The 27,349-nt window shown below is 42.6% G+C and overlaps 2 long non-coding RNA genes across 2 annotated transcripts in view; one reads left to right on the top strand and one right to left on the bottom strand.

Moving 5' to 3' along the window:
- The window catches only part of LOC125630096 (uncharacterized), an 84,292-nt gene extending 58,406 nt beyond the window's left edge, over positions 1 to 25,886 (top strand). The window contains exons 2-3 of the long non-coding RNA XR_007354559.2: positions 6,464 to 6,521; positions 25,678 to 25,886. This is a non-coding gene — a long non-coding RNA (uncharacterized LOC125630096). The remainder of the gene's footprint in view (positions 1 to 6,463; positions 6,522 to 25,677) is intronic.
- LOC142070564 (uncharacterized) overlaps positions 15,513 to 27,349 on the bottom strand; it is a 46,453-nt gene continuing 34,616 nt past the window's right edge. The window contains exon 3 of the long non-coding RNA XR_012666427.1: positions 15,513 to 15,862. This is a non-coding gene — a long non-coding RNA (uncharacterized LOC142070564). The remainder of the gene's footprint in view (positions 15,863 to 27,349) is intronic.

Genomic DNA, 27,349 nt, shown 5'->3' with positions numbered 1-27,349 from the left:
TCCATACCCAAATGCAGCCTTGAGGCCAAAAAGCTCGCCCAGCCCTGATCTACAAGCTGATTAGATCACATTGTTAACATCTAACAAGATACAGGTAGACACAGGCAAATGCAATTAGTATTTACTTCTAGTTACCTTAGGGTGACCAGATGAAACGGACAAAATATCAGGACACACGGGGGAAGCAAAAAAAAAAAAAAAAGTGGCCGGAGTTGCCGAAGCGCCAAAAAAAAACCCCGCCAGAGCAGCTAAAGCCGCAATATCAGGACATCTGGTCACCCTAAGTTACCTGGCAATAGAGGTTTGCATTTAAAAGAATTTAGTCTACTTAATTACTTTGATAACCACCTACAGTACAAGAAATGGCCCTGTTTACCATTTCAGTACTTCTCTAATACGGTTTTAAAGGTTGATCTGGGATCACTTTAATCTGCTGGTTGCTTAACCCTTTCTGGCTCAGTGTCACGGGGTACTTAAGGTACTTCATGTGGATAAATAGCTCCTTGTTACCCAGCTGATAGGATAAGATCTAAGAAAGAGCAGTTTCTGGATAGCCTTGGCTGAGAGACAAGACCTGGTAAGTGTCGATCTCCTTAAGTCTCTCCCATTAAGCTGATTGGTCTTATTTTCAGTGTAACACTCAATGCTTCCCTTATATATTTTAGTTGCTCCTGATGGAAATCAGAGGAAGTTGTTGTTTCTGGAGAGTTCTTAATCCTACCAGGTTGCTACTTCCTTAATATGAGTATGCCCTTGAAATGACATTTAGAGGACACATTTTCTTAACATTTAAGACACATAGTGTTGTTTTCATTAAGGCACTGGTAAAAATCATCCAGTTGGGTCACCGTAGATACAGACTCAGGATTTCTATATTACATTTTTGAACTGAACAGTTTCCAGAGGCTAAAATAGGCTTTTGAGTTTAAATTTAGGGTTCATATCCCCTTCCAAGGTACAAAAGCACCAGCCTTTGCGTGAGCTGCTGTTAGAGAGCTCCAGTTGCAAGGAAGGACACACAGTGCAGGCAAAACTGTGTGTGACTTTAGCAACAGCAAAGCAAGGTCCCTTTTTGTACAATAAGTACACAGCTTGGTTACCCCATGGAATATAACTAACTAGTCTCTCAAATATTTTCCCCAAGATAACTCTTTGATATCCAAACACTCATGAAATTGCATGCCTTTAAACACATCCGTTTCCTTGATAGTCTTCCGTCTTCTGATAAAACTTGGATCTTTTAGACTTACCCATGGAAACCGGGGCAGGGTGGTGGCGGGGGGGCAATTTGCTGACCAGCAGGCCAGTAAATAATATGGCCCAGTAAAGACCTGCTAGTAATCTTCCTCTCTGACATCTCCAGCACTCAGTCAAAGCAGCTATTGGATGCTTTGGGTCAGTTTCATTGTGCATCTGTTCCAAAGCTGGTGCAGCAGCAGAGAGGTGGAAGTGTGGTCCACATACTGAAAGACAGTTAGGCTGAATCAATCCCTGCAGTTTTGGAATCGTGAGGCCCGAGGGCCCAAATCCTCAAAGATAGTTCGGCTCCTAGCTTAACTGAGTTAGGCTTCTCACTTTGTAATCAGTTAAGTTAGGAGCCGAACTATCGTTGAGGAACTGGACCCTTGTGTCTCCAGATTCCAAAACTGCAGGGGTTGATTCAGTCCCCAGCACAAGCTGAGGCAGCCTACGGGGCTCCCTTAAGTTGTGCTCCTGGCTGCCATAGCTCCTGTTGGGCTAGCAGGGAATCACCGAGGGACAGGATCCATTCTCTCCTTTCTCTAGCCCACCTCCATGCTACCCCAGAATGCCACCCGTGCTGCAGGGATGTTTCAGAGGCCCCTTATGTCACTGCTGTTGGTGTAGGCTGTAGGGAAATTATGAATGTGGTCCCATAACTGTGGCAAGCCTTTTATCTCAGGAACTAGCACATGAGCTGCTAACTGGAGGTTATCATACCTCATAAGAGCATTTTTCTATCTGGAAATGTACAGTAAGTGTGCAGTTTTTTACTAATGCAAACCACATTTTAATAAATTGTACAAGAGACGGAGGATACAAAGACACCCTGTATGGAACTGTTGGCCTTCTTATGTAAAGTAATCTCATGTTGTCCTTCCTGCATATAGGGTGACCAGATGTCCCGATTTTATAGGGACAGTCCTGATATTTGGTGCTTTTTTTTAATATGGGCTCCTATTACCCCCCACCCCCACCCCGTCCCAATTTTTAACACTTGCTATCTGGTCACCCTACCTGCATATCGTCTCATTTTGCAATGCATCCAGTTCTCCTTTTTGTCTGACTTTTCTTCCTTTCCCACTTGAGTCTGTGTTGATGTAAAAGCAATTAAAGACACCTGGAATCGCCAGTCTACACACTTATCTCCCTTGAATGTGGGCTACTAACTTTATTCCTGTTCACCTCTTCAGTGCAACAGTGCTACCACCCTCCATGCAAACATGAAAGGCTTGAAAGTCATACTCACTTACTTCACCTTTGACCTGTTAATTTATTTATTGTATAATTTACTTACGAAATGGTGTGTGTATACACTATGGAACAAACATACACTGTAATATCTGTATATTTTAAAGTTAATTTTTTTTAAAAATGTAAATATATATATTGTGGTCAAGATTTTTCTAGATGAGTGCCTAAAGTTAGGCTCCTATATCCATATTTAGGCAATTGGCCTAGTTTCTTAGAATCCTCTATTGACTACAATAAAAGCTTGCTTAGATACTCAGCATTTCTGGCAATAAGACCACTTATTTAGTTGCCTAAATACGGATTTAATAAGGAACCTAACTTTAGGCACCCATTTAAAAGAAATCTTGGTCTGTTTGAGATGTTTTGAGCATTTAAAATGGGGCTCTACCTTGTATTTCACTGACTGAAAAGCTAAATCCAGTAGGGCCATATTTTCAAAAGGATTTGAATGCCTAATGATAGATACCTACCTTCTTAGGCACCTCGTGGGACATTCAAAGGCACCTATCTTAATCTTTAGGCACAATCTTTGAAAATCTGGCCCTTAGTTACTATGGACCTAATCCTGTATCTATTGAAGTTGGTGACAAAGCCCCAGTTGGCCACAATGGGTTCAGGATCGAGCACCTTGAGCCTAACCGTGCAGGGCTCAGAAGAAACTGTAAAACCCACTTACAATTGCATTTCTCTACCTTCTTAAAATGTCACAATTCTAAATTATTATCTCTGGACATTCCAGTCTAGCAGTGTGCCAAGCCCCAATGAGAACCTTTCCCCAGGAATAATGCTCTAATTTCTAACCCTGCAAGATGCATGAGATAACATACCTTAGAACTATTAGTTTTTTATGATGTATGAAAAAGGGGGTTTTGAGGAAGGACAAATTGTGCACATCTTGTGTGGGGGTTTTTTTTGTTTTTGTTTTTGTTTTTGTGAGGAAACTTTTCAGGGGCTTGGAAATGGAATGTTACAATAAGCCCAATGGAGATCATTGAGTGGACAGAGGATCCTAGAATTGTAGGACTAGAAGGGACATTGAGAGGTCTTCTAGTCCAGTCTCCTGCACTCAAGGCAGGACTAAGTATTATCTAGACCATCCCTGACAGATCTTTATCTAACCTGTTCTGTGGAATCTCCATCATTGGAGATTTTTAAATCTCCCTAGGTAATTAATTCCAGTGCTTAACTATCCTGACAGTTAGGAAGCTTTTCCTAATGTCCAACCTAAATTGCCCTTGCTGCAATTTAAGCCCATTGCTGCTTGTTCTATCCTCAGGGGTTAAGGAGAACAATTTTTCTCCCTACTTCTTGTAACAACCTTTTATGTATTTGAAAACTTTTAACATGTCCCCTCTCAGTCTTCAAATTTTTCAATCTTTCCTCATGAGTCATGTTTTCTAGATCTTCAGTCATTTTTGTTGCTCTTCTCTGGATTTTCTCCAATTTGTCCACATCTTTTCTGAAATAGTGAAATGGTCACATACGCTTGATAAATTAATTTATCACATGGTCTTGCAACTGATCAGAAGTATATTTCCTCCATAGATGTGGTTTGTATGAGTGTGAGATACATATTAGTGTGCATATACATACATAGCATGCTGTATGCTGTAAATATCCCCTATTGACTTACAAGTCTGCAGACCAGTACCATATTTACCTTCTGAGTTGATGAAAGCTTTAATCTTGTCCACTCACTAATAATGAAATCCTACAAGCACCTCAATCATATTACAGCTTTGTGATTCACTTAGGCTAATGGATCATGTCATTTCTACTCCACAAGTCCTAGCCCACTGTGATAACTGAGCAAGAGAAAACTCTGTATTTAAAGGCATTCTAACTATATAATGGAGAAGTGTAAGGGAGTTTCATATAATCCTTTCTCAATTATATGCCTGCCTTCTGCACTCCTGCAATGCTAGTCTGGCTTTCATGGCTTCTTTTCCTTTCTAAAGTAACTAACAATTAGACTCACCTGCCATAGGCTTCAAATCATGTTTAAATTGCCTCCCTTGAAGATCAAATTTGACTTAGAAATGGAACAATTTCTCATAAACATTGTAACAGACTTCTCAAGTGGATGAATGATTTGGTCTAGATCTAAATTATAAAGGAATATTCTCTGAGAGAAATGTGAGTAGTACTAGAGTTCTGCATATGTAAAACAATACTCCTTGTAATTACTCACAGACTTTTGAATAGCTGCTTCAAGAATAGCTAAATCCAAGAATAGAATAAAAAAAGTCTCTGTAGAACAAAGGCCTCTAGAAAACTAGAGGTCCTCTTCCTCAGACCAACTCTGCAACAGGAAAACGTTCTTCACTGTGAAACCCGCTATGGCTTTTGTGGTAACTTAAATTTTATAATAAGATTATTTTGTTTTTATTGTGGTTTTCTAATACCATTACCGCTTTTCATCTGCTGTGCTCCATTACAAACCAGTGGGTGAGGAAAATCTGTTTTGTTTTCTAGTCTATTTTTAAAAGCTCTAATTTCTGCTCTCCTGTATACCAATACCTGCATGTTCATGGCTGTCTGCACTGCAATAATATATTTTATATAGCTCAGTAATTGCAGTCTATGGTTGTGTGGGTGGTTGCTAACATTTTGCAATCAAAGCAGGCAGACAAGTGTTAATTGTTCATAGTTCTAAACTGGGGCAAGTAGACAGAAGAACATGAGCATATACCATGCTGAAGATTCACGGGGCTTAATTCAATTCTGTTACACCTTTCGGAGGATCTATTAATGGAGATTGTCTATGTCCTAGTAAGGAGAAAAGGATGGAAGATGATAAAATATGGGTAGCATCTGATGAGAAACTGTCAAATGAAAGAGTCCCATTCAATTACATCATGTAATGGCAGACAGCTAAAAAGTAACAAGTTTTTAAAGTGCTTATATACAAATGCTAGAAGTCTAATTAATAAGATGGGCGAACTAGAGTGCCTCGTATTAAATGGGGGTATTGATATAATAGGCATCAAAGAAACTCAGTGGAATGAAGATAATCAATGGAACACAGTAATACCAGGGTGCAAAATATATCAGAAGGGCAGAACAGGTTGTGCTGGGAGGTGGGGAGTGGCACTATATGTGGTAGGAAAGCGTAGAATCAAATGAAGTAAAAATCTTAAATGAACCAAACTGTACCATAGAATCTCTATGGATAGTAATTCCATGCTCGAAAAATAAGAATATAGCAGTAGGGATCTATTACCAACCACCAAACCGGGATGGTGATAGTGACTCTGAAATGCTCAGGGAGATTAGAGAGGCTACAAAAATAAACTCAGTAATAATGGGGGATATCAACTATCCCCATATTGACTAGGTACATGTCACCTCAGGACGGGATGCAGAGAAAGTTTCTCGACTCCTTAAATGACTGCTTCTTGGATCAGCTAGTCCTGGAACCACAAGAGGAGAGGCAATTCTTGATTTTGTCCTAAATGGAGCACAGGATTTTGTCCAAGAGGTGAATATAGCTGGACCACTTGGCAATAGTGACAATAATATAATAAAATTTAACATCCCTGAGGCAGGAAAAATGCCAAAACAGCCCAACACTGTAGCATTTAATTTCAGAACAGGGGTCTACACAAAAATAAGGAAGTTAGTTAAACAGAAATTAAAAGGTACAGGGCCAAAAGTGAAATCCCTGAAAGTTTCATGGAAACTTTTTTAAGACCCCCATAATAGAGGCTCAACTTAAATGTATACCCCAAATTAAAAAACATAGTAAGAGAACAAAAAAAGTGCCACTGTGGCTAAATAACAAAGTAGAAGAAGCAGGGAGAGACAAAAAGGTATCCTTTAAAAAGTAGAAGTTAAATCCTAGTGAGGAAAATCAAAAGGAGCATAAACTCTGGAAATGAAGTTTAAAAATATAATTAGGAAGGCCAAAAAAGAATTTTGAAGAACAGCTAATCAAAAACTCAAAGTAATATCAAACATTTTTTTATAGGTACATCAGAAGCAGGAAGCCGGCTGAGCAACCAGTGGGGCCACTGGACGATCGAATGGTAAAGAAGCAATCAGGGATGATAAGGCCATTGTGGAGAAAGTACCTTGTTTTGCATTGGTCTTTACAGCTGAGGATGTAAGGGAGATTGTCAAACCTGAGCCATTCTTTTTAGGTGACAAATCTGAGGAACTGTCCCAGATTGCGGTGTCATTAGAGGAGGTTTTGAAACAAATCGATAAACTAAATAGTAATAAGTCCCCAGAACCAGATGGTATTCACCCAAGAGTTCTGAAGGAACTCACGTGAAATTGCAGAACTACTGTCGTCTGTAACCTATCATTTAAATCCGCTTCTGTGCCAGATGACTGGAGGATAGCTAATGTGACACCAATTTTTAAAAAGGGCTCCAGAGGTGATCCCAGCAATTACAGGCCGGTAAGCCTGACTTCAGTACTGGGTAAACTGGTTGAAACTGTAGAAAAGAACAAAATTGTCAGACACAGATGAACATAATTTGCTGGAAGTGTCAACATGGTTTTTGTAAAGGGAAATCATGACTCACCAATCTGCTGCCCAGCAGGGCTGGTACAACCACTAGGCAAACTAGGCGGCTGCCTAGGGCGCCAAGTAGTTGGGGGCAGCCAAAAGCACTCTCTGGCGGAGGCGGTGTAGCAGAGGTGAGCTGGGGCAGAGGGGCGCAGGGAGGGCCGCCTGCAGCAAGTAATGGGGGTGGCGCACAGGGGAACCGCTCCCCACCCCAGCTCACCTCTGCTCCGCCTCCTCCTCTGAGCGCACCGCCCCGCTCTGCTTCTCTCCCTCCCAGGCTTGCGTGCCAAACAACTGATTGGCGCCGCAAGCCTGGGAGGCGGGAGAAGCAACGGCGGCGGCATGCTCGGGGAGGAGGTGGAGCAGAGGTGAGCTGGGGAGGAGAGTTGCCGCACGGCTCCCTGGGCCGACGGGAGTTGCTGCACGGCTCCCTGAGGCGAGAGGGAGCGGCAGGGAGCTGCTGCAGGGGGGGCGCCTCAGGGCAGAGGGGAGCTGCCACGGGGGGGGCACCTCAGGGCGGCAGGGAGCTGTCGTGGGGGGGCGCCTCAGGGCGGAGGGGGGGCGACGGGGAGCTGCCGTGGGGGGGTGCCTCAGGGCGGAGAGGGGGAGGTGGGGAGCTGCCATGGGGGGGGGCGCCTCAGGGCGGAGAGGGGGCGCTTCAGGGCGGAGGGGGGCGGCGGGGAGCTCACTGCAGGGGGGGTGCCTCAGGGCGGAGGGGGGTGCAAGGTGGAAGTTTCGCCTAGGGCGCAAAACATCCTTGCACTGGCCCTGCTGCCCAGGGGTCAGGTAGGCAGGAAACCACCCTGCCCCATTAAAGCTCAGTGTGGCAAGCACACCTAGCAGCTTCCCATTATTGTGTTTAACTGCCCAGCTGACCATGCCGGCTACACGCTGCGGATGCGCTCCTGCCTGGAGCACACAGCAGGTGCTGAATCTTCTGGGCTTGTGGGGAGAAGAGGCTGTGCAGGCACAGGTCCGTTCCAGGCATGGAAATGACAACGCCTATGAGCAGATTGCTTGGGATGTAGGAGGAGGACGACTACAACAGGGACCAGCAGCAGTGCCATGTGAAAGCTAAGGAGATGCAGCAGGCATAACAGGCGGCCAGGGAGATTAACAATAGATCTGGTGCCAAGATTTAGACCTGCTGCTCTTACAAAAGGCTGCCATCTTAGGTGGAGATCCCACCACCACCACCCTCAATAGCACTGTGGATACTTCTGAGAAGCCAGAGTCATAGGCCCCGCTGTAAAAATGAGGAGTATGGGGGACAGGTGACCCAGGGATCCAGCTGTGCAGTGAGCCAGGACATGTTTATGATACTACTGCAATAATAAATAGTTCCAGAGGTGATCCTGGAAATTACAGGCCAGTGAGCCTGACCTCAGTACTGGGCAAACTGGTTGTAACTATAGTAAAGAACAAAATTGTCAGACACATACATAATTTGTTGGGGAAGAGTCAACATGGTTTTTGTAAGGGGAAATCATGCCTCACCATTCTACTAGAATTCTTTGAGGGGGTCAACAAGCATGTGAACAAGCCAGTGGATATAGCGTACTTAGATTTTCAGAAAGCCTTTGACAAGGTCCCTCACCAATGGCTCTTAAGTAAAGTAAGCTGTCATGGGATAAGAAGGAAGGTTCTCTCATGGATCGGTAACTGGTTAAAAGATAAGAAACAAAGGGTAGGGATAAATAGTCAGTTTTCAGAATGGAGAGAGGTAAATAGTGGTATCTCCCAGGGGTCTGTACTGGGACCAGTCCTATTCAACACATTCATAAATGATCTGGAAAAAGGGGTAAACAGTGAGGTGGCAAAGTTTGCAGATGATACAAAACTACTCAAGATAGTTAGCTCCCAGACAGACTGCAAAGAGCTACAAAATGATCTCTTAAAACTGGGTAACTGGGCTCCAAAATGGCAGATGAAATTCAATGTTGATAAATGCAAATGATGGGGGTCTAAATTAGTTGTTCCCACTCAAGAAAGAGATCTTGGAGTCATTGTGGATAGTTCTCTGAAAACATCCACTCAATGTGCAGCGGCAATCAAAAAAGCTAACAGAATGTTGAGAATCATTAAGAAAGGGATAGATAAAACACAAAACATCATAATTCCTCTATATAAATCCATGGTACACCCACATCTTGAATACTGTGTGCAGATGTGGTCACCCCATCTCAAAAAAAGATATATTGAAATTAGAATGTCCAGAAAAGGGCAACAAAAATTATTAGGGGTATGGAACAGATTCCATATGAGGAGAGATTAATAAGACTGGGACTTTTTAGCTTAGAAAAGAGACAACTAAGGGAGGATATAAAATCATAACTGGTGTGGAGAAAGTAAATAAGGAAGTGTTATTTACTCCTCATAACACAAGAACTAGGGGCCACCAAATGAAATTAATAAGCAGGAGGTTTAAAACAACCAAAAGGAAGGGTTTTTTCACACAACGCACAGTCAATCTGTGGAACTCCTTGCCAGAGGATGTTGTGAAGGCCAAGATTATAACAGGGTTCAAAAAAGAACTGGATAAATTCATGGAGGATAGGTCCATCAATGGCTATTAGCCAGGATGGGCAGGGATCGTGTCCCTAGTCTCTGTTTGCCAGAAGCTGGAAATTGGCGACAGGGGATGGATCACTTGATGATTACCTGATCTGTTCATTCCCTCTGGGGCACCTGGCATTGGCCACTGTCAGAAGACAGGATACTGGGCTAGATGGACCTCTGGTCTGATCCACTATGGCCGTTATGTTCTTGTGGCATCAGGGGTTGGCCACCACTCCTACCACTCCACCCAGGGGTATATTAAAGAAAATGACAGCTTCATACAGTGAGCTGTGAAAGTCACTGTGTATGTGTACCTGAAATGGAAATGACTGTTCTTTCTCCTTAAGATCTGGTCCCTTAATTTAAGTTTTTAACTGGCTGATTCATGTTACTGAATAAAATTCTGTTTCACAACATACGCTGGCTGGTACTGAGCAGGTCTGACCACACCCTATTTCCTGTTACTGCATTGTCTGGGAACCGATAACATTCACAAACAATATTAACAGGTGCATTGACAAACACAACAATCCCTAAAAGACTAATTCCAGGCCAAACAAGTGAGGCCAGGCAGAGCACACCTACAGCAACGTGCACCACTCTACTTCACTATTAAAATGATTGTTCAAAGCCTCCCTGAGCCGCATAGCTCTGCACTGAGCTCTTCTTATAGTCCTTGTAGCTGGCTGTTCAAATTCACCAGACAGCCACTCCATCTCCACCCCAGGAGAAACTTCTTCCCCTTTGCTTCACAGATATTAGGTGGGAAACAGCAGGCAGATAGAAAAATATCCCAGTAGTTCTAAGTGAGGTCCAATATTATAAGCAAACAGTGCCAGTGACACTTCAAACAACCAAAGGCACATTCATCTGTCATTCTCCACTTGGTGAGTCTGTAGTTCACATGCTCCTTGGTGCTGTCAAGGTGGCTGGTGTACGGCTTCATGAGTCATGGGAGCAAGAGGTAGGCTGGGTCCTCCAGGATCACTACTGGCATTTCAATATTGCTGGTAGTAGTTTGCCAGTCAGTAAAAAGTATCTGTGTTTTTGGCTTTCTGAATAGCCCTGTGTTCTTAAAGATACACGTGTCATGCACCTCCCCTGATCAGCCCACATTGAGGCCAGTAAAGCATATGCAGTGATCCACCAACACTTGCATTAGCAGAGAAAGGGAAACCTTTCTGTTGACATACTCTGTGACAAGGTGGTCTAGGGCTAAACTAGGGATTTGTGCCATCTGTCACCCCACTGCAGGAGTGGGGTTCCCAAACTGCAAAACCATCCACTATGCCCTGCACGTTCCCCACAGTCACTGTCCTGCAGAGCAGGAGGCGATTAATGGCTCTGCACACTTGGATACAACGGCCCCTGTGATGGATTTTCCAACTCCAAAATGATTCCCAACTGATCGGTAGCAATCTGGTGCCACAAGTTTCCACAGTGCAATCGCCACTTGCCTCATCTCTCAGTGCAGCTTTCATTTTGGTGTCCTGCACTGGAGGGCTGGGGTGAGTTCAGCACACAGGTCCCACAATGTGGCCTTGTGCATTCAAAACTTCTGCAGCCACCGTTCATCATCCCAAACCTGTGTGATAATGCGATCCCATCAGTTAGTGCTTGTTTTTGGGGCTCAGAACCAGTACTCCACCAGCTCCAGCTGCTCCATGAACACCAGCAACAACATTGAATTGTTCTGGGTTTTTTTTTATGTCCCACAGTAATCTGTGCTCCAAGGAATAGTCACGTTCCCCATAGCATCTCTTGCAGCTCTGCATATATGCCAGGATCGTGTGCCCTGTGCTCGCAATGCTCATGACAATAATGCTGAGCTGTGCAAGCTCCGTGCTTCTGTACGAGATCGCAGACAGCAAGGAGGGATGCGTGCAGTTTCGTATTTTGAAAAGAAGGTACAAAATATTATGGGCTGCAGATAAACTTTATGGAGAACACTATTATGGGACGTTGACCCCCATGCTCCCAGTCACCCTGTGCAACTTGTTTCAGCCCCATCGGGCATTGCAAGAACTTCCCAAAACACCCTGCATTGGAAAGTGGCGAGTTGCACACAGGGATACCTACCCACGATGCATTGCATTCTGCATCGGTACAAGTGTTCCTGATGAGGACATACACTGCCAACACAAGGAGCCAAGTGTGTGTGCGCACACAAGCGATTTAACAACCACAGTGGCTGTAGGCCAACATGACTTAGGTTGACATAATTTTGTAGTGTGGACATGGCGTGAGAGGTGGCCTCTATCCAGTACCATGGGGAAGATCAGAGCTTAGTGCCTGCAGGGCTGCCTCTGTGCTGTGATTTGATCTAAAGCTGAATTGTTGCCAGATGTCATGTCAGTGCTCTCTTGATTTTTTCCCTCCCCCAACCCTTTGGAATGTGAGACTGGAGATGGGATGGGACTTGACAATGCGCTCTACCTTGTGTTAGCTTTTTGATGATTTGATGGGCTATTATGCTTTTCAGTTAGATTGGCACTTGATTTCCATTAGCAGTAGGTACCATGTTACGTGGCTGGCTTTCACCAGTCATGAGGGCCATGAGTCTGGTTTGCAGGCAATGGCTCAAATTATAGAGCAATATTTTAAATTTATAATACAGAACTGAGAATTAAGTGGTACTATGTCTTTTATTATTTATTGCTGTTTTTCATCACATTTGTCATGCGAGCCAGCTATTTTCCCCCCATCTTCCTTGATTCTGCAAAATTGCAAATAAAAAGAAAAAAGGCAAATCTGGGGGGAGATGTTTATCAGATCTTTTATTCTGTATATTAAATAAGGATGTCAGCAGTGCTTATGAATCATAAAATAAGTCAATAAAACAAAGGCAGTGGGGAGGAGGACAGCTGATGATAACTCCAATGGCTAAGGCTGGATGTATGGCATCAAGTGGTATTACTTTACAAGCCACGATTATTTCTGACTTGATTGACCCATCCGCTCATTACAGAGATTTAAGAATTAGACATGTCACAGATGACATAGTAACAGCTACATTTTATGAATGTTGTCCTAGCTTCCTCTTTCTAGACTAATGCAATAGTGTTTTATATCACAGCAAACTGTCGAAAAGGAAGTGTTCACCCTTAACTGACCATCCCAGTGTTCCATGTTGTGACTTAATGGTTTTCAGCTTTCATATATTTGTAATATTTTAAAGGTTTCTTTTTTTTTTTCCTAATCCCTTTACTCCCCAGCTGCCAGCTTCCCAGGCAGCTTCTATGCCTGATGTTTCTGATACAGCATTTACTTTACTTTCCAATTTGAGTCTGCCATCTTTTCAATGGAAAAGAAGGAAGGGGTTGTGTAGCACTAAAAGGTTTTATGCAATGACTTCAGATGAGTGAGTTTAAGATTTTTTAAAAGTCCTTAACAAGCAAGCTTGCTTAAAAACAAAAAATTCAAATTCACCAGGACCCTGATCCAGCAAAACACTTGACCATGTGCTTAACTTTTAAGCACATGAGCAGTCCCAGTGACATTAAAGGGATTGCACATGCTTAAGTGCTTTGCTGGCTCAGGGCATAAATTCAATGTATTTCAATTGTTCCCAAAAATCGATGGAGAAAAATGCAAGTGTTTAAAATGTTTTGGGTATGAAATGTACAGTCGCTTTTAGAAATATTTTGTAAATATTGTCAGGTTTCAGAGTAGCAGCCGTGTTAGTCTGTATTCACAAAAAGAAAAGGAGTACTTGTGGCACCTTAGAGACTAACCAATTTATTTGAGCATAAGCTTATGCTCAAATAAATTGGTTAGTCTCTAAGGTGCCACAAGTACTCCTTTTCTTTTTGTGAATATTGTATTGCTCAACCAATGTCACTTTTCCCTTTCTTGATCTCTTCAGTCTTCTCCTTCTTAGCTGTATTTTTAATTTTTAGAAACAATAGTCTTGGGAAGTTTTCCCCTTGTGTGCCATACTAACTTTCTTCTCTTTGAGTCTTGCATAGTGTACAATCTGTAAATCTGGAACTTTAAATAAAACACAATGCCTGATGCATCTCACTTGCACCACTGTAAATCCATTGATTTTGACAGAATTACTCTTGAAGTGCAGTGGTGTGCAATGGCAAAATCAGGTTGGAAACTTACATCACTAATCACACAACTTGATGTGTTATACCTCAGTTCTATAAGTGACACGGGACAGGTGGAACCTCATTGAATTATGGGACTTGCTTAAAGTTCTGCACATTCTTAAGCATCCTACTGAATTGAGGCCTGGAACAGCTGCCACCCATGCAGACCTAGATTATGTGATAGGAGCAAGGTCCAGGGACTAAATTTTGTAAAAAGCTCATGATTTTAGATGCCTCAGTTTGGGAGATTTTTCAGGGGGCAGTTTCCCAGCACTTTCTAAAAACGAGGCCCCTTTAAGTTGTCTGAAGCTGAGGACCCTAAAACTGAGGTATCCAAAATTACTAGTCACTTTTGAAAATTCAGTCCCAGTTTCTTCTCAGAACTCCTGTGTGTCAAACCCTTATTCCAATTCCTAGAAAGCCTATCCAGCTTTCAGTCTCAGCTGAAGTGACGTGAAGTATCTGAGTTTTTTCATTTAATCAATTTTTTTTATAGCTACAGAATGTTTGTCCAAGTCATAATGCTATATCAGCACAATTTGCACGGTTTCCCAGAACCTAGCTTGCAGTGGTGGTGTCTGTAGCATGTGTTGGTCCCAGGAAATGAGACCAGGTGGGTGAAGTTGATCCAATAAAAGATATTACCTCACCCACTTTGTTTTTCCCAGGAACTAGCAGTCTGCTGTTTGTCGTGACAAACAGTATTTGGAGTGAAAAGAGAGGTTGAATGAGTATAGAGGCTATCAAAACGGCTGGTTTGCTCACAGTGAATGGTAATGACGCTTGTGTAGTGTTTCTTGATAAATTCAAAATTCTAAATTACAGGACAAAATTCTCTACGCCGGGAAATAGGCACATGTTGCTGCTGAGTTAGGCACTGGCAGCAGTGACAACAGCACGCATTTAAAAAAACAAAAACAAAGTGTACTTTTGAATTTTTCCACACCCAATAAAAACTTGCCACAAAGGTGTCACAGTTTTTGACTTTGACAATATGGTCGCCATAGTATAAGCCGTGTTTTTGGTACCATGAGAACCCATCAGCCCTTGGCATCACATGCACTGCAACATGCAACTCCGTACAGACGGCAATTATCGCTTGCAAATGTGGGCTGCACTAGGGCTTGTCTAGCTTGGCACCTTATGGCCCTGCAACTTCCTCACTCAGGGGTGTGAAAAAACACCTCCATGAGCGCTGCAAGTTTCAGCGTTGTAAAGTACCAGTATGGACAGTGCCCCAGCACTGGGAGCCGCTCTCCCAGCGCTAGGAGCCACACCTCTCGTGGAGGTGGTTTTTTTAATAGTGCTGGGAGAGCTCTCGCCCAGCATTGTGCCACGACTACACAGCCATGTTAAAGTGCTGCCGGGGCAGCGCTGCCAGTGAAAATGTGCTCTTAGAGTGCAGATGCTATACATGCCCTCTGTGGTTGTTGGTTGTGTTCAAAACGAGTGCTTCCAGGGTATTTATATGCTATGAGTTGGAATTCTTGGAATTACTCAACGAAACCTGGAATCAAAGTAATATTTATCAAAAATAATTGCCCTATAATTGAGCAGTTATATGATTGTTCTCTATAAAGCTGTTTTCTGCTCATTCTCTATTCCTCAGATGAACACAGGATAAAAATTGCAACAGCAAAAGGAACAAAATTTATAGCTACCCCGGAAATAGAAGAAAGATTGCCCATAGTGTATCCAATAAGAAGCTTCCTTAGGACCAGAAGAGCTGAAATTTAAAATAAAAAATATTGAGTAAAATTTAGGAGAACTGCAAGCCTAATGTGGGGTTTTGTTGCAGCTATCAGGGTACTGGTATATGTCCTACTGATAAACTGACTGTCCCACCACATACTTGACTTCCAAGAGTCGGTGTTGGATTACAGATTCTCATAAATCCAATATGTGGATCTCCAATTTCAGCTTCATAGTTCGGGTATGTATAGGGAGAAGTTGGCATTTCACACCTTGACTTGCTCTTTCCTGCACCTGACTTAGCTCCAGGATGTGAGGGCATGCTTTGATATCAGGGCTGGCTTTATCTTTCTTGGTTCCACTCTTGCTGCCTGTGTTCTTCCCCCTGTGCTTTATCATTGCAAGAGAGTGGAGCCAGCCCATGGTGGATAAAAGAGAAGCTCCATGCTGCAAGGCCTTCCCTGTGAGGAGCTGAGGGTCCACAGCACCTTGCAGGAGTGGGTTCCTGGCAAAGTAAATAAGAAAGGAATGGAGAGAGAAGGGGGGGAAAGAAACAGGAGGGCTTGAAATTAACAAAGAAAAGTTCCAAAGAGGAGAAAAGTCATTGCAGAGAGACTTTGCAGAAAGAATATCCCAGCTGAAATGTAGTTCTGTCACACTCTCTTGAGAGAGAGGCCAACCCATGGGGTAAGGGAAGAGCGATTCTCTAATGTTGCCTTCACAGGGATGTTTTTGGGCACCATTTGTTTTTTGCTGTACACATTACACTTAGCTTTGGGCAGCAGTATCAGTGCTGCTGTGGCACTGTTCATTGTGGGCACTTGCTTTGGCTGACAACCGGCACTTGGGGTGTGTCCACATGGGGATAAAACACCCACGACTGGCCCACGTCAGGGTTGACTCAGGCTTATGAGGCTCAGGATCCAGGGCTGAAGAATTGCTGTGTAGTCCTTTGGGTTCAGGCTGGAGCCCGAGCTCTGGGACCCTGCCAGAGTGGAGGGTCCCAGAGCTTGGGCTCCAGCCTGAGCCCAAATGTCTACATAGCAATTTTTAGCCCCACAGCCCAAGCCAGCTGACCCAGGCCAGCTGCAGCCATGCCACAGGGCTCTTGTCCCCATGTAGACATGTCCTTGGAGGGTGGCAGCAATACCCTTTAATACGCCGTCACCTTAGTACAGGGCAGGTTGCTTAATGTAAGGCAAGGTGTCACACTTGTGAAGCAGGAATGGAGGTCCAGAGTCTCCTTGTATTATTGATGTAGGCATTTAGGGTGGCAGCCTCGCTCTTCCCCCACTGAAGTCAGTGGTAAAAGTCTCTGATTTCAGTGGAAGCAAAGGGAGGCCAATGTTGGGCGCTTTTGAAAACTCTGGCCGTCGGGCCCCGCTGATGTCTTGTCAGAATTCCTATGGATGTCATTGGCAGTTGGATCATGCCCTTAGGCCCTGCTCATTGCCAGAGAATCTGAAACTGTGTAAATGAGACGGGCACTGCGGGGAGTAACTGACATTTATCGATATTGGGCCAGGAAGAGAGGGGAAGTCGCTAGCAATATACTGAAAAGGCTTCATATTTAAAAGCCTTCTTATTATAAAGCAAGCCCTGAAATCATCAGATAATTTTTACTCGGTCCTTATCATAAACTAAGGAAAGGATTTGGCCTCAAGTTCAGAAGCTGGGTTTCTCTGTTCACAAACACTGTACCAGACAAGCCTGTGGCAGTCAGGTCATTCTCTTATAAAGGTCCTAGAAATAACAAAACTGCCTCTCTAATTAATAGGCAGTAATTAGTATTTATGATTTTTAGGTAACAAACCAGTTGGAGTTTAGAAGGTAAAATGCAGCCAGCTCTCAAACTTCCAGGAATTCAACCATGGGATTTAATGTTTCTATGGACAGAGTGTCACTTTCTGTAGCACTTTTTATCCCTCTGCCATCTATTACAGATATGCCTTACTCAACACATACACATTTTCTCATATTTGTGTTTACTACACATACCTCTTTATTCTCAAATGACTATAGAGTGGAGGCTGAAATAGTAACCTTTTGTTTTACCTAAAGTAAAAGCCAGGCATATAAATTGCTGCCATTGTTACCCTTTCCCCCTCCTCCTATAGCATTCCTGCTCCGGTCCTGAAGGGTTCACTATATTTTTGTATTCAAAATTACATTGCAAGTTGGAAACAATTGCAGCTGAGATCCAAGAACGAATAATTCTAAGAAAATATGAATGCAATAAAATTCACTCTGAAATTAAAATTAACAAATAGCAAAGATACTATGGCCTGCTGAACTGGAAATAGGTAGTAAATATTCTTTAGATAAAAAAGACTTGGTTAGCAGCTGTGAATCTTTCTATTCTTTTTAAAGCAAAGTTCTTTCACTTTTAGTGTGACTTGAAGTTCAAGTCTTTTTTTGGTTGGGTGGTTTTTGGTATATTTATATTCTAATGAGATGAGATTTTCTTAAAGCTGCTACTACCAGTAAGTAAAGCTGCCAAAAAATGCCCTGCAGTTTCTTCTTTGAGTTGCTTTAATTAATTTGCTTAGATTACGTTTGCACTGCATTTGTGTTCAATTTTCAAAAATATTTTTGAAATGGTTTACTGCAGGGAATTTTTGCAGAACCAGTGAAATTTGAATCAATGGTGAAAAATATTCATTGAAAGTGAATTTTGATTTTTGTGAACACGAAAGCTTGCACTGGAAACCTGAGTCCAAGAGTTACTCTGATTCAGATGGGGAACAGGAACAATGCCACGTGATTTATTTGTCCAATCAAAGCTAACCAGAATAGTTTTAGTTTTGAAAACCAGTTACTTACAATAAGCTATTCATGGACAAGCTACAGACCAAGAATTATTTTGCAAATACTTTAAAAAAAATTCCAGAATATTGCAAAACCCACAGAACAATTCATGAAAAAAGAAGCAAAATTTATCCAAAAATGATTGGTTAAAATTATTTCCCCAACTCCATTGTGGCATATCACTTTGTTTCTCTAAAAGAGTTGCCAGCTGGTGAAAAATGAAAATTACTGATAAAAGAGGCAGGTCTCTAAAGTCTTTCGGGAGGAGCACATTTTATGTGGCCTACTGTTTAAGAGCAGCTGTCATATCATGGAAAACTTAAAAGCATTCTGATCTTAAATAATCCCTTGTGAGACTGTCCTGAGGCTAATGGAGTTACCCTGAGGATGCGATTTGCCTTCTCCTTAGAAACAAATCTGTCTGTAATTATCTCAATTATGGTGGGAGCAGGTGCACTCTTTACTTTTTTATTAATTATTAATTATTATTATTATTATTATTATTATTATTAAACCAGCAAAATATGCCTACAAAGCAGAATTGTTGGTTCTTTGTTAATCTGCTGCTGAGTTTTATTATAAACTCAGATCTGTGCCCAGGTTCATGTAAAGGTCTGCAGACCTTTGAAGTTCATGTGTGATGAGTTTAATTTCACACACAAGTCAGGCCAATACTAAGGGTCTTAAGGTTAACAAAAAGTGAAAGGATGTGGTTCCAAATGACTTTTGCATTATTAATCATGGTTTAATCCATCTTGCCTGAGGACCAGCCAAGAATGGGGACCCATTATGCTAACCATTGTACAAGCACAGTAGTAGATGATCCTTGCCCAGAAGTGCATAGTCTTGAATTCAGGGGTTCACTGGAACGTAAGACTCAAGGTGAAATTCTTTGGGAGCAAACCCACACAGATTGGAATCCAGGGGAAAACCACGAAGCTTTGTACAGCCCTAGCAATAAACCTCCACATGTGACAACATAACATCACTTACTTGCTGTGGAGATGGTTACAAATGGAAGATTATCGGCCTCAGTTGAAAAGCGAGCATCAAGAGCGACTGAACTCAGAGTTAAGTAAAAGCCCTATTTTTATGCCAGTAGACCTGGTGAGCCATGGTAGTGGGGAGGGAGGGGAACGCATACACACAAACACTAATCCTTCCTCTGCAAGGGACAATGAGACAAATTGTGTTTAAATTCAGGGCTGGTACATAACTTTCCCATCCACACATGTTGAATCACAGTAGCTATTTGGGCTAGCTATGGCTAAGTGAGCAAAGAGACATTACAGACAAATCTGTGTATTGAGTATCATCAGCCCTCAGGTGTGGAATGAGGCAGGCATATAGATTTTCAGCACAACACTGCCAGAAGTGTTACTGAAAATCTACCATGGGGATTATACAATATATCTATAATGAACAAGGTCTTTGTGTAGCAACTTTCACATAGATGTATCACAAACTGGATTAATCTTGTACCAGCACGTACAAATAGATATGGTGTCAGTATCTAATAGAAACTGAAGCTTTGAGCCAAACTGTTGTTTACCACAGTGTAAATCTAGAGCAACTCCAGTGACTTCAACAAAGATTACTAAAAACTACACCACGTGACTCATATGACTAGATTGGCTCCTGGTGCTTGCACACACAGCTGTGAGACCTGCTAACACTTCCCAAGTTGAACCCTGATTTCTCCACTTCTGATCTTTTTAAAGTAAAAGTTACACAAATCCATCCTGTACCATATGGGAAGCATGTAGAGAAGTGATAAAGGAAGGGTTAAGAGGGGTTTGAGGAGGAATAATTGGGTATACTGACACTTGAAGACGTGGGAGTACAATTGGGTTGTTTTATTTGTGGAAAGTTTTAGGTTTTCAGTAGGAGACATGCTGCAGTATGCTGAGCACAATGCAGAGGCAAGAGGCTACCCCACAAATGCCTGTTGCCTCCCATCGGTCCCCTAAGACAGTGGTTCTCAACCAGGGGTACATCAACTTATCTAGATATTTATCTAGTTTTACAACAGGCTACATAAAAAGCGCTAGCAAAGGCAGTACAAATTATAATTTCATATGGACAGTGACTTGTTTATACTGCTCTATATACCATACACTGAAATGTAAGAACAATATCTATATTCCAAACAATTTATTTTATAATTATATGGTAAAAATGAGAAAGTCAGCAATTTTTCATTAATAGTGTGCTGTGACACTTTTTTGTGTTTTTAGGTCTGATTTTATAAGCATGTAGTTTTTAAGTGAGGTGAAACTTGGAGCTACGCAAGACAAATCAGACTCCTGAACGAGGTACAGTAGTCTGGAAAGGTTGAGGGCCACTGCCCTAAGATACAAGTAGATCTTGTAAGATCTGTGGTGGATTTGGCACCTCTGATTTAAGCCCCACCTTGCTTGGAAACTTTGCAAGTTTATTCACAATATTAGTTATTCCTGTGTGGGGAGGATGGGACTTTAACTGTGGCCATAAGCATAGAGTAATGGTAAACAGCAAGCAATCGAGATTCTCAGAGGCAAGGCAATGGATTAGAACCAAGATACCTTTGACTGCTTGAGTATATTTGTACACCTTTCCTAAGTGTAAGTGAAATTTTTGAAATGTAGGCTCCTGACAAATCAGTTTGGGAAATTGGGGGGTGTGAATCTTGCTCTACATTTCCCCACACTGACTAATTGCAACTGCCAGTTCTGCATTGCTGGAGAGACTGGAAATTGTAACTCAAACCATGAGTTTCCTAATCTTGGGGGTTGGGGTTTTTTTACGCAAATGATTTCCTTGTGCATGTGATTTTTGCTGAAGAGCAGTGTGGCTAGGTGTATGACAGATTGCATGTGTACTAGAATGGGGGAGGGAAGGGAAGTTAAATTGGCATTTTCCCCATGGTTTCATTTAAAGTCACACTTCTCTCTGAACATTGTTTACCTATTATAGTTACAAGTAAGACCTAAAATGACTAGAATTGAAAGATTGGTGTTTGTGTGTATTTTGTACATTTGATGGAACTATGTATATTGTCAGTTTCCCTGTGTAGTCAGCTAGTTAGCCTTACAACCTGTTTGTGTAGAACTTTTACACAGCAACAGGGGAGAGAGAAACAACTTTTAAAAAGATAGGAAATATGATTGCAGAACCATAAAGTGATGAGGTGTCAGAGCAGAACCGGAAATTGTTTAATGCAGTTTTAAAACTGCATTAAACGACAAGTTATTTGAGGGACACTATCAATCTGAAGTTAAAGACCTATTCTAAAACGGGTACAATTAGCATTGTCTCTGTATGGTGAATTCCTTCAGTCTAAAACATAAAAGCAGTTAAACATCTTATAGAGCAAATTGGGCATCCTGGCACCTTGAATATACAAAGCTCTGTCAGCCTAGAGCAGGAGTTCTCACAAGAAATTTTTGGTGGTCTTAGAGTGCGGCCACCAACTATTGCTGGTGGCTGCTCTGACAATTTTTCCTAAAATACTCAATTAAGTTTAGGAAAAACAAATAAATATTCATCTATACATGTCATTGTAATTTATGGAGGTTTTTTCACAGACTCAATAATAAAAATAATGTACAGTTTTCTCTGTTCTTTACTGGACCTAAACAGGAGAGAAACAAATAATGTGTTTTGCATGTTCTTTTCCCTTTTTGTTGTTGTTTCTTTTGGGGTTTTTTTGGTTGCTTATTTTTTTAAGACTTGCTAGCTAGTAAGTCTGTGTGAAAAGTGATATTTGTAATTTGTTAATATCACTTTTCACAGCAGAAGACTTGCTAGCTGGCAGGGAGGTAGTGAAAAGTGATATTAACAAACATACAAATATCATTTTGCACAACAGACTTACTCAGCCCTGGCAAGCTGGGGGACAAATTAAGCCCTGGATGGGAAGGTGGGCAGGGAGGTTGGGCAGGGAGCTCGGGGCCAGGGGTGATGGGGGCGGCAGGGGGGAGAGTCCGGGGACTGGAGTCCTGCAGCTGCACAGCCCTGTGAGTCTGGGGCTGGAGGATGTAGTGGGGACCAGGGGCCATGTGTGGGGGTGGTGAGCTTGGGGCCAGCAGTCACTGCCACATGGCTGGGGGCCGTGGCTGGATTGCGTGGGCCCATGGGTGGAGTCCAAAACCCTGCAGCTGGAGGTCAGGGCACATGGCCGGGGGGAGGGGGGAGCCCGGGAACAGGGCTCAAAGCCCATGGCCAGGGGATGTAGCCCGCCACCACATGGCTGGAGCCTGCCATCCACCATCCCAGGTCTGAAGCCCAAGCCCCGCCACCTGCCTGCTCCTCCAGCATTTGTGGCTCCAGCGGGGGACAATGCCCAACCCCTACTGGCAGGCCTGGGGGGGGGGGCACTGCTTTGCTCCCTTCCCCCCACCAACACCCAGGAAGCTGTGGCCACATGAAAAGTCCTGGTGGCTGCATGCGGCCATGGTGGCCGCATTTGAGAAACGATGGCCTAGAGGACTGTTATGCTTGTGTTTTAAACTAGGACTTTATTATAGTCCTGCTGATGCATCCTTTAAATACTCCTTGTGGCACACACACTTTGCCAGGCCCATAGCAATACACACCAATGCTCCTATACACAGGAACCAGTGTAGTCTCTAGTTCCATAGCTGTGAAAGTCACCCTTTGCCACAGTATTATGCACAACAGCTCTGCTTTCATTTAAAAAGAAAATTATGTGACTAACCCTCACTGTTTTAGAGAACCTTGAAAGTGAGAACTGAGTGTAAGCTGATGCCTGAGTTTGTAGACAGCATGAGACAATAGTTGAGAGGCATGATCTGCTCCATGCACCTTAGTGGGTTGTTGACTTTGGAATTGAAACATAATGACCAATGAATGGCACATTGGAAATAGAATCTGTGTGGACACATACAGTGAATTGAATATTCAGGTAAGAGTGGGGCTACTATAGTGATTGAATTCATTTGCATATTTAAATAAACCTTAATTTTTGTACTTGAAGATGGTATAGAATTTTCCGTCAGAGTGCCACGATGCAAGCACCTTGCTGCAAAGAATATGGGGTCTTTAATATACACCTTGGATTCATGGTTCGTGTGCCTGTTGCTCACAGAGGGAGAAGAGGAAACATTGCGAAGTTGTAAATACTGAGAAATGTTAACTTAATCCCAGGAAGCGAAAGCAGTGATCAATACAGCTGTAGTAATAAAACAAATGTTTCCAGTCAATACAGATTGTTTTCTCAGCTGCTAAAGGAAAAACCTTCCACTATATCACTTCATTAAGTTGTGCCTCAGTAATTCTGCCTTATCTACAAAATGCACAGTGGTAGCATCAACAATCAATATTGTTGCAAAGACATGTTTCTCCGTAAGTGCTTTCATGGCTAGCCAGGCATAGTTTTTACATTAGCTAAAATGGGGTGCAGAGGGAAAATTGTGGCACTTGATTTGAAAAGGGGAAAAAAACAGATGATTGAGCATTATTGCAACCTCATTTCTCCTTTCCATTGCTAGAAATACTATTTCATCATGATGGTGCTGTTTGCTCTTCAGGAATAGACATTGCCTGTGTTATAGCCTAGTTATCTAAATTATAGAGCATGCCAACCTTATTGCTTTTCCACTGTCTATTTCAAGCCTTGGGAAAAAGCCAAAGCACATACTGTAAACACTAGCTGGGCGCTTGATTGTGCCTTTTGCACCCTAAGTGTGCTGCGAGGGCATGGAGCAGGCCATATGGCAGCTGCTGTCCCCGGAAGAAATTCTGACTGAGTCCTTTGTGGGTGTATCTCAGGTAGTGCAGGCGGGTGCAGCAACTATACCCATGGCCCAGGTGCAGAATGTGCTGCCCACTGAGGAGCTGAAACCTTGTTTTCACCCCACCTCTCCCTGGCTGCTTTTAAGCGTCTCACATCTGTTGGGACAACAGAAAGGGCCAGGGCCCCTGCACAGATGAATGGGAGGAGGAAGAAGAAGAGGCCGCTCCATGCATCTGTGTACGGGTTGGACACAATCTGGCCCTAAGCCAATAGAGTTGTTTCAGTATTAGCCATTATCTACTCCATGAGCCGGATTTTCAGATGGTGGAAATTAGCATAGCCCCATTGCAGTCAGTGGAGCAACTGATTTACACCAGCCAAGGATCAGGCCCTATATGTAGATTTTACTGCCCTCTTAGTCCTTTCTCCACCCCTCTCCTTCCTTCTTAGGTGGAATACTTGTAGGGCTTCTGTCTTGTGGAGGTTATTTTCATTGGCAGAGGAGGGGGGCATTTTTAGCAATTTAATGTTTATCAAGATGTCCCAAAATTGGGGGGAGGGTTGGGGCTTTCTCTTTGTATATAACTAATGACTAGTGTCCACATTAAAATACATTACTTATTACAAGAGTGTATACTGTAATGAATAATCTGGGTAATGTTCCTTAGTGCACTTTAATGTAATACTGTTTGAAACTGCACTACATTAAAGTGCACTAGGGAACCACTAGTGTGCATCAGCAGGGCCTACGCAGACGAACTAATGCACAACATTAGTGCACTTTAGCAATTACACCTTGTAGTCTGCACTGGTGCTCTGTGTAGGGAAGCTCTTAGATAAAAGTAACCATTTCTGGTTTTCTGTTTATTGGATAAACAGCAATTTTTAATTTTTGTTTTATTTGTGTCAGGGGTGTTATTGGTGTGCATTGGTTAAAATAAAAAATCAGAAGTCCTACATATTTGATAAAGCAGATCCAGGTTCATTCTTTTCCCTTACTCTTGTTAACTAGTCTGACAGCAGCTAAAAGACTATTTGAACATATGAACTATTTGCATAACAGTATTGAAACTGGGTTAAAAAACTAAGCCAAATAAGGCAAAAGCAATTGTGAGAAGTTCCTGGATGACAAGTGCAACCCTAATGTTAAAAATGTCCATGTTATTGGTTTAATCGGGAGGAAAAAAGATGAATCACTTATTCATCATGATGAATCACGAATATTTATTTGTAAAAGAGCCCATGTGTATTATGGGCTTGAATCAGCAAGGCATCAAATCCAGCAGGAGCCAAGGCACTCAGCACCTTGCAGCATTGATCCCCACACGTTGTATGTTCACTGTGTGTTCCACCATACTGCTCTGTGCAAGGACCTGAACAAGACAGAGGGGAGAGAAAGCACTCCACATCTTATAGTGTATTTGAGAGACAAGAAGCTTCAAGTCCTCCCTGAGCCAAGCAGGGGAACCTTCAGGTTTGTCAGTGAGGCGGTTGCATAATTTGGAAAGAATAAGATTAATCATAACTAAGAGGAGGCTGAAAATCTGTACAGCGCTAAGCACAATGGGGTTCAGTGCCCAGGAGCTCTACTCCTGGACCAAAAACAATACAAATGATAACTAAAAATAATATTTCCCTCTTTTTTTTTTAAGGTACAGATAATGAATATGTAAGAACTACCTGTGTTTGGGAGATGCTTCCCTCTTCCTCAGCCATCTGATCAATTGTGGTGGTAAATTGTTACCAAACTAATTACCACATTTTGGAATTGACAGGTACCCTCAGAGAGAAGAGATCTGGATAGACTGTGACAAGCTCATACTAACACAATACCTCACCCAGACAGTAAGGTCCACTTTCAGCAATAAGGAAGGGGGCCAGAATGGGGGGAAGTGACTCTGCCAACCTGCAGGAATCTGCACAGACCCATCCTTGACTTCTGGATGGAGCCCCAGAGCATCCTGCTGTAGACTGTGTGAACTCCACCAGGCAAGTAAAATGTTTTTCCTTCACAAATGTTACAATATATCTAGGCTAAGTGTGGAAAGCAGATGCTTCCTCAGTATGGGTACAATCCTGCAATATGCTGAGCACTTTCAATGGGAGTGGAGGGTCCTCAGTACTCCACAGGATGGGACCTATGGCAATATTACTGCTGTTCTCCTGGTAGGACTAGAGATGCTAGGGACCAGATAGTTATGCACCCAAACCCTCTGAGTGCGGAACTGCAAGTCTTCTAAGAAAGAAGACCCACCTGGGCCTTCCTCCCTCATCCAACTAAAAAGAGTGCAAAGGTTGGGAAAGGGTAAAGCTACTGGCCAAGCGCACATGAAGGGCAGTGGTACCCAATCTATCTGCAGTTAGCTGCCCTCAGCACAAATGGCCAGACTTCTCAAGGATTGGTCATTTGCACCATCCACACACCATTGTAAAGATTATTGGGAGGAGGAGGATGCAGGGGGATCTGTCTGCATGCAGCACCCTAGCCCAATAAAAAGGCTGCTCAAAGGATGGGCTGGAACTGGGGCAAAGGGCTCCAAGAAGCCACTTCTGGCAGCAAGGTCACCTGCAGCCGAACCTCCCCCCACTTCCCTATAAATCCTCATGGGAAGGGAATTCATGTACTCCTATTTAGTAGAGGGGAAAATGCAACGTTTTGAAAAAATAACCTCAGACCCTGAATGGCCAGCTGCCTCTTAAAAAAAAATTATTCAAAGCCAATAGTGTAATATAATTGTGTGTTTACTGAATCGGTGTATTGTACATACGTGTTTAGGATTAATTATTTTGTAAATGTTGAATACTTGGTTTTTGAGGGGAGGCATAAAATGCGGAGTTATTTTATGTGTAAATATGTACACTTAGATCAAGACTGGGCAAAAGCCAAGTACTTAGAACTGGTTTCAGGAGTCAGGGTTAGGGAATCATCTCACCCCTACTGGCTTGTGTTGTGACAAAATGTGTCATCTCAGACATGTAATAAGAAAGCCCACATACTGCTTCTGATAACTCGTCACCCTCAGGCTTTCTAAACAGATGGGAGCACTAAACACCAAAATGCTTGTGCTGCTTACAGGCTGGCAAATGGCCCGATGCCGCTACTAACAGAAGGAGTAGTGTTATTCCTCAGTTATTTACAAATTGAAATTCTTCTGGAAAGAATTACTTCAATACGTAGGACATGATCCCAGTGCTTTGGCAGAATGCATTAGTTAACATGAGCTGTAGATCTTAGGGATTAGAATGGATCATATTAGGTTAAAGTGTGGTGCTGTCTAATGGATTGTGACCTTCTAGCTCTAATGGAAAGTTTTTATTTGCACCCATTGTAAATATCTTAGTTAATATGTCAAGGTTAGTCTTTGCATGAATGAAATGGTAGGCCATTCATCTTCAACTGTATCATGAAGACAGTCTTAACCTGGATATACAGCTATTACAGTGCAA

Source organism: Caretta caretta, chromosome 1, assembly GCF_965140235.1.
Source record: "Caretta caretta isolate rCarCar2 chromosome 1, rCarCar1.hap1, whole genome shotgun sequence".
In the NCBI taxonomy this organism is placed as follows: Eukaryota; Metazoa; Chordata; order Testudines; family Cheloniidae; genus Caretta; species Caretta caretta.
This window is presented reverse-complemented; position numbering and strand designations above follow the sequence as displayed.